Genomic DNA, 6929 nt, shown 5'->3' with positions numbered 1-6929 from the left:
CCTTGGCAAAAGTTTTCAGCTCTTTTGGTTTATTGTTTCTGGTATTTCTTTCTGTACTCTAACATACTACATTGGCACTATTAATTTTTCAGTTTTATCCATCTTCCCACTATGCAAAATAAGGATTAAGGTCTCTATAAAACCCCCTCTCTGCTTAATGTCCTCCCTGTTCTCCTATTTTTTTGGTTAGAGTAGCATTCAGTTTTTACTTTCTTAGGACTATGTAATGCTATTGATTGCTGGATGATATAACAGAGTGGTGGGCAAAAGAATATTTATAGTTGTGAATACTCAAAACACAGAGTTCATTCTTGTATTATTATTTACTTACTATTATACTATTTATTTGTATTATAACTATAAATCTACTTTTGCCCACCATATACTATGGCTTTTTCCTTTTCTAAAAAACCTTTTCCCTGAAAAAACTTCCTGTTTGCTTTATTTCTTTTCCTTTTTTGTTTTAATCCTCACCTGAGGATATATTTTTTCCATTGATTTTTAGAGAGTGGAAGGAAAAGAGAGAGAGAGAAACATCAATGTGAGACATGACTGGTTACCTCCTGCATGTGCCCTGACCAGGCAGTGATCAAGCCAGCAACCGATGTACATGCCCTTGACCAGAATCGAACCCTTGATCCTTCAACTTGAGGGCTGACACTCTATCCACTGAGCCAAACTGGTTAGGACAGTTTATTATTATCACTAATACAACTCCCAATCCACTCGAACATTTGTTATTTTATCAATTTCATCTTTTTAGAAAAAGCTCTCCTTGAGCTTTCTGACTTGCTCCAGTCTGGACTTGTTGCCCTTTATGCCTAAAGGAGACCTTCTTTCACCTTGAATTTGGGAATTCCCTTTGGGATCTACGTCCTATCTCAACTATCTTTCTCTAGTTGAATCCCTCATTTTCAGTATCCCAAATCTTTATCCTTCTTGTTTACTTGTCCATTTGGTGAAGTTAACCCTGCAGTAGCTACTTCTGAGAAAGTGTTTGCGAAGTACATTTTTTGAGACCTTGCATAACTGAAAATAGCTTTACTCCAGCCTCAGATTTAACTGATAGTTTCCAGGTTAAGAGTTCTAGGTTAGAAGTAATTATTCCTTAGAATTTGGAAAGCCTTGCTATGCTCTCTTCTAACTTACATTTGTTTTTGTTGAAATCCAGAGACATTTTGATTCCTGATTTTGTACTTAACCTATCTGGAAGTTCATCCTTCAGTTTGTGAGATTTTCTGGAATTATTTTTTGGGCAATTTCATTTCTTCTGTGTCCTTTTCTGGGACTCCAACTATACGGATGTTGAAACTTCTAAATTGGTACTCTAATTCCTCCCAGCCTCCTTTTCAATTTTAAATGAACTTCTTTTCTTCTTTTCCTATTTTATAGATAAAATATCTTAAGCCTATTGTCTATGGCAATCCGTATTATGCTGCCAAGTGATAGGTAACCAATCCTGAATAAATAAAGTAATAATCAAGGTAAGTAATGGTGCTTATGGAGCGCCACTGAGACGAGGACTGTGTGAGCCAAACAATGTTCCACCACCATATGTTCCACGCCCAGTTTAACCAGAGCAGCTCAATTTTGAGTATTTATACACACACGTACACATGCATTTCAAGACTGAAAAGAAACACAGGCTTAAAGGTAGATTCCTACCACCTTCACCCCAGAATGATTTATAATTCTTTAATAAGATCTACTTTTTGTGGGGTGATAGACAGCGTGAGTGATTTGGAAGGTAGGAAAGACCGCTCTGCTGGGTTTTCCTCACTGCTAACACTATTCTAAGTGTTCTGCCAGTGTTGACACTTGTGAGAGGCCAGTTTAAATCTAAAGCAGTTTCAGGATGAAGGATAGAAATTACCTGAAGTAACTGCTTCCTCTTCCACTGTGCCCTAGAAAAGAAAGTCACCTGCTTTTCCCAACTCCCTGGGGGATGAATAATAAGAGTTCGAATTCACCAGAACCGGTTTGGCTCAGTGGACAGAGCGTCGGCCTGCGGACTCAAGGGTCCTGGGTTTGATTCCGGTCAAGGGCATGTACCTTGGTTGCGGGCACATCCCCAGTGGGGGGCGTGCAGGAGGCAGCTGATCAATGTTTCTCTCTCATTGATGTTTCTGGCTCTCTATCCCTCTCCCTTCCTCTCTGTAAAAAATCAATAAAGTATATTTTAAAAAAAAAGAGTTCGAATTCTATTTAAGAAAAGTTGCCACCTTAGCAAACAAAGAGGTGAATAAGTGAGAGATACATCCTATCTTTTTTGTATCTGAGTTTTGTTTTACCTTCTCACCCACAAAAATCAACAGAGGCAAATAGCAGAAAATAAGTCAATAATGTAGTACACAAGCATAAATAAAAGGATACCCTCTGTCTTAGATAGTTAAGGTAACTCTTTAGAGAAGTATGTGTGTTTTCCTTATTTGAAGAAAGGAAATGGATGAAAACTGTCACTCGTAACATTTACTTAAGATCATTCCCCCTTTTAAGAGAGCTCCATGGCAAAAGCAGCCAATTCCCCAAATGACAGCTTGCATTTCTAGTCTCACGTTCCTGGTTGTAAACTTTGGTTATCGATATACTCATAGCACACTGCACTATACTGTTTCTGTGTCCCACTCAGACAGCTGAAATAATGGGAACTTACAGAGCCAGCATCGTCAGAATCTGGATTTTGCATTTTTTTCCATAAGCTGGTTGGCTAAATGCATAAGGATAAACAAGGTAAGACAACTTCACTGATCAAACAAAGCTCCCCTGACCAGGTTCTCCATCTGACTGGATTTAGAACTTGGGTGAAACTTTTTGTGCTATCTTCTGAGAATTAAAAGAAGACTGCACAGAGACCACACCTATGAGTTTCAGCTTTGCCTCACTCCCTTTTCTTCTCCAGTTGTATAAAATTTCTTTCAGACAATTTATCAAATGTGATTGGTTGAAGTACACAACTAAACAATATCACACCAAAAGGGAAACTAGCATGTGTTGTACCCCTTTGAGGTGAACATAAACATGGTACTGCTCAGTTAGCTTGCTCAGTTTTGTAAGGGGTATCCTCTCCTCTGAGTAGGTGCCATGTTAGAATCTGGAGATGGGGTGGGGTATGCAGTTTAAAAGTGGCTACTGAATATTAAAAATCTATTTTTATAAATCACATAAAGTAGGGCTCCTTAGAATATTCTTGAATGGAGAAACTATAACAGAAAGCTTATATTCTGTATGAGGAGGCATAAGAGGTCTGTGTTGGAAGCAAGGGCACATATTACAATCTCCTAATATTTGTGAGATTTCAATGTTTATAAAAAAAGGAAATATGGACTCAAAAAGGTTGAGAAACATCAATATCAAAGAAAAGGCATTTCTAGTTTAGGGGTAGCATATATATGATGTTATGAAATGCCACATAATACATTGCTAGGAATAGTAAAACCATTTATTTATTTAAAATATATTTTATTGATTTTTTACAGAGAGGAAGGGAGAGAAATAGAGAGTTAGAAACATCGATGAGAGAGAAACATCGATCAGCTGCCTCCTGCACACCCACCACTGGGGATTGCCCGCAACCCAGGTACATGCCCTTGACGGGAATCGAACCTTGGACCTTTCAGTCCGCAGGCCGACGCTCTATCCACTGAGCCAAACCGGTTTTGGCAGTAAAACCATTTAAATATCCCACAATAACAGTTGATTTTCTTCAAGTAATTTTAAATAATATATTACCTTGAAATGATCTGAGTTCCTGATTTCTGTCTTTTTTAGCAGGTCTCTCTTCATAGCAAAATTTCCTGTTGTTTGTTCTGCCACTCATGGGAACAATTCTCCATACCTCATTCCAAATAATATCCTCCTCTTTCCCCATGATTGAAAACCATTGCAGCAAGCATAGGCCATAGCAGAGGAAAAGTTTTACATCAATTGGCTATCTATTTTCATCTACCATTTACTTTTGCATAATGGGTATGGTTTAAAAAACATGCAGTTTTTCTATGAAGCATACCCTCAAATCATGTCAATAGTTATTTTTTCTAGATTAATAGATGATCAATTAAAATACTCAAATATCCAACCATTCACGTAATGCCTGCATCACTCTGTAAATAACACGTATGAGTCTCCTGAAGTATACATGTGCACATTGCTAAATTATATTACCTGCCTGAGGTCATATCCTTGAAAGTAATCAAAAAGTGTTTAAAATAAGTTAATAACTCTACCAAAGATTACATAATATACTATTAGCCACATATTAAGTCAACTATTAGTTGAGTGAAAAGATAGTCTTTGGTTAGTTTGTATTCCTTAGAAGCCAGCCCTGTTCTATGTGTGCACACACCACACACATACCTGGAACTTGGTGAAACTCATTTCCACTTTATATTTAAGTAAGTACAAGCATGCTTAGCTTGTGTATTTTCTCACTCACTCATTCTGAAACCACCCTATGGGATTTGCCTACAGTAGAATGTCAGCTTAGTTATTACCTGTAAAGGAAGAAATTTCCCAGCAAAAATAGGAAGCTAATAACAACAAACTGAAACTGATGCTCTTTCAATTGAGTTTCACTCTTGGTTTCTTTCAGGGCATATAATACCTTACCCATGTAGAAGCAACACCTTTTCTTTTATACTATAACTGGAATAGAGGTGAGAAAGAGAATTTTATTATCAGCCTCAGTCTACCTACAACATTTTCGCTGACCATAAAATGAGGGGCCGGGGGAAGGAGAGGGATAAAAACAACTGGTGTTTCAGACCCTTTTATTTATTTTGAGAAGTTTTTGTTTTGTTGTAAAGTTCTGGATCTGTTTGTGAAATATTGTTGCTGTTTTAAGAACAACGTACTTTCAAACCAACATGGTTTCATGAGTGAATTCTTTCAGACTTTCAAAGGACAGAGAGCTCTTATGCTATCTACATTACTTTAGAGCAGAGAAAGAAGAAACTCTTCACAGTTCTTTTCAGGAGACCAGCATAACCTTGATATCGCTTTGGCAAAGATAACACAGAAAAAGAAGACTACAGATAAAACTCAATTATTGATTTTAAATAAAACTGCTACCAAAAGGAACCTATATCCTTAAATACTACACCATAACCAGGTGTAAGCTTGGATCACAAACTGAAAATCTACTAAAATAATTTACCATCCTAAAATAAGTTAAAGAAGAAAAACACATGATAGGCCATGACAGAGGCCAAAAAGCCGCAGGATAGAATTCAACTTCCAGTCCTGATGAATATATCGTTAAGTAGTAATGAAAAGACAGCATCTTAAGAAAAAATAGACAAAATGAGCAATCAACATCTATTACTTAAAAGTCTTCTCAAAGTGCTAGCCAATGCACAGTCAAAATAGACTTTGCACACAATCCAAAATCGAATCTTTGCAAAAATCCTACTAAGCTAGTAACAGTAAAGACACTTTCTTGGTAAAGAGAATTTATTGGAAATTAAATAATAGCGAAACAGGATTATTTTAATGAAATATGAGCAGTTTATATTTTATTGAAAGAGTGCAATATTCTAGAAAATTTTGAAAAAGAGGGACTTGCTTTATAAATTACTTTAAAAAAAAAGGCCATTATCAAAGAGATTAGCATTTGTATGGGAAGAGACAAATAGAACAATGCAACAGAAGAATAATAATAAGAAGAAAAAGACCCATGTACACATTTTTACTATTTGAAGGTAGTATTATTCCTAGTCAGTTGGGGGAAAGAATTGATTTCAGGAAAAATGGCTAAATGTCTATCTTGAACAATGTACAAAAATAACTCAGATGTTTTAATAAGTAAAGCATAAATATTATTAAAAAATTAAGACAATATAGAAATATATTTTAATAATTTTTAAGTGGGGAATCACCTTAAGCAATATAAAACCTAGGCATTTTAAACCAAAAGACTGATAGTTCTTGAAAATATATTTCACAAAGGATTAATATATCTGGATCTTAATAAAATATAATTGTGAAGAATAAAGGGCAATGTACGGACAGGCTGTTTTAAGAGATAGTCAACTAGATTATGGTACACCCAGACAGAGGAATATCATGCTGCCGTTAAGAAGATAAGGTAGTGTTGCCGTAACCGGTTTGGCTCAGTGGTTAGAGCGTAGGCCTGCGGACTGAAGGGTCCCAGGTTCGATTCCGGTCAAGGGCATGTACCTTGGTTGCGGGCACATCCCTAGCAGGGGGTGTGCAGGAGGCAACTGATCAATGTTACTCTCTCATCGATGTTGCTAACTCTCTATCCCTCTTCCTTCCTCTCTGTAAAAAGTCAATAAAATATATTTTTTAAAAAAAGATAAGGTAGTGTTGCATAAGGCATGACTTCCACTACGTATTTTTCTTTATCTGAGTAAGCAGATAACAGAATAGTATACATATAAAATCTCCTTTTCATAAGAAAGTGAAATAACACGTCTATGTACCTATAAGAGCGAGATATCAAAGGCCTTGGTGTACACGGTTGGGGGTAGGGCTGCAAAAGAGTTTCCTTTTCTGCTTTGTACAAGGTTGTATCATGCTAGGGTTTCCTCCCGTCCCAAAAGATCAGGGACAAAATAATTTTCCGACAGAACATAGTGCATGCTTGTCTGCTACCTCTCGCTTGAAATGTATATTCCAATCGTGGCGGGAGGAGGGGGGGAAAGATCATTTTATTTTCCTTCGTTTTCAGGTCACTTCACTTCCTTCCTTACCATTTCTCCCTTATGAGAACTTTGTCAAAAGCACCTGAGATAAGTGACACTGGGCATAGCAAGGCTGCCCTATGTTTGCTTGTTACAACGTAACAAGAGAGACAACTCCTCTCGCTCGGGGATCCTCCCCGCCTTCTTCGCCTCTTGACCAGCGCGGCTCTCCGCGGCGGCCACTCACTCTTAGCGACTGGACCCAGCGTCCAGGTTCCCCACTGCCGC

At 37.4% G+C, this 6929-nt stretch overlaps 1 protein-coding gene across 2 annotated transcripts in view; it reads right to left on the bottom strand.

Moving 5' to 3' along the window:
• TANK (TRAF family member associated NFKB activator) overlaps window positions 1-6929 on the bottom strand; it is an 81573-nt gene that overhangs the window by 56359 nt on the left and 18285 nt on the right. The window lies entirely within an intron of this gene.

Source organism: Myotis davidii, unplaced genomic scaffold (genome assembly GCF_000327345.1).
Source record: "Myotis davidii unplaced genomic scaffold, ASM32734v1 scaffold59, whole genome shotgun sequence".
In the NCBI taxonomy this organism is placed as follows: Eukaryota; Metazoa; Chordata; class Mammalia; order Chiroptera; family Vespertilionidae; genus Myotis; species Myotis davidii.
Note: the sequence above shows the minus strand (reverse complement) of the source record. Positions and strands in the feature narration are given on the sequence as shown.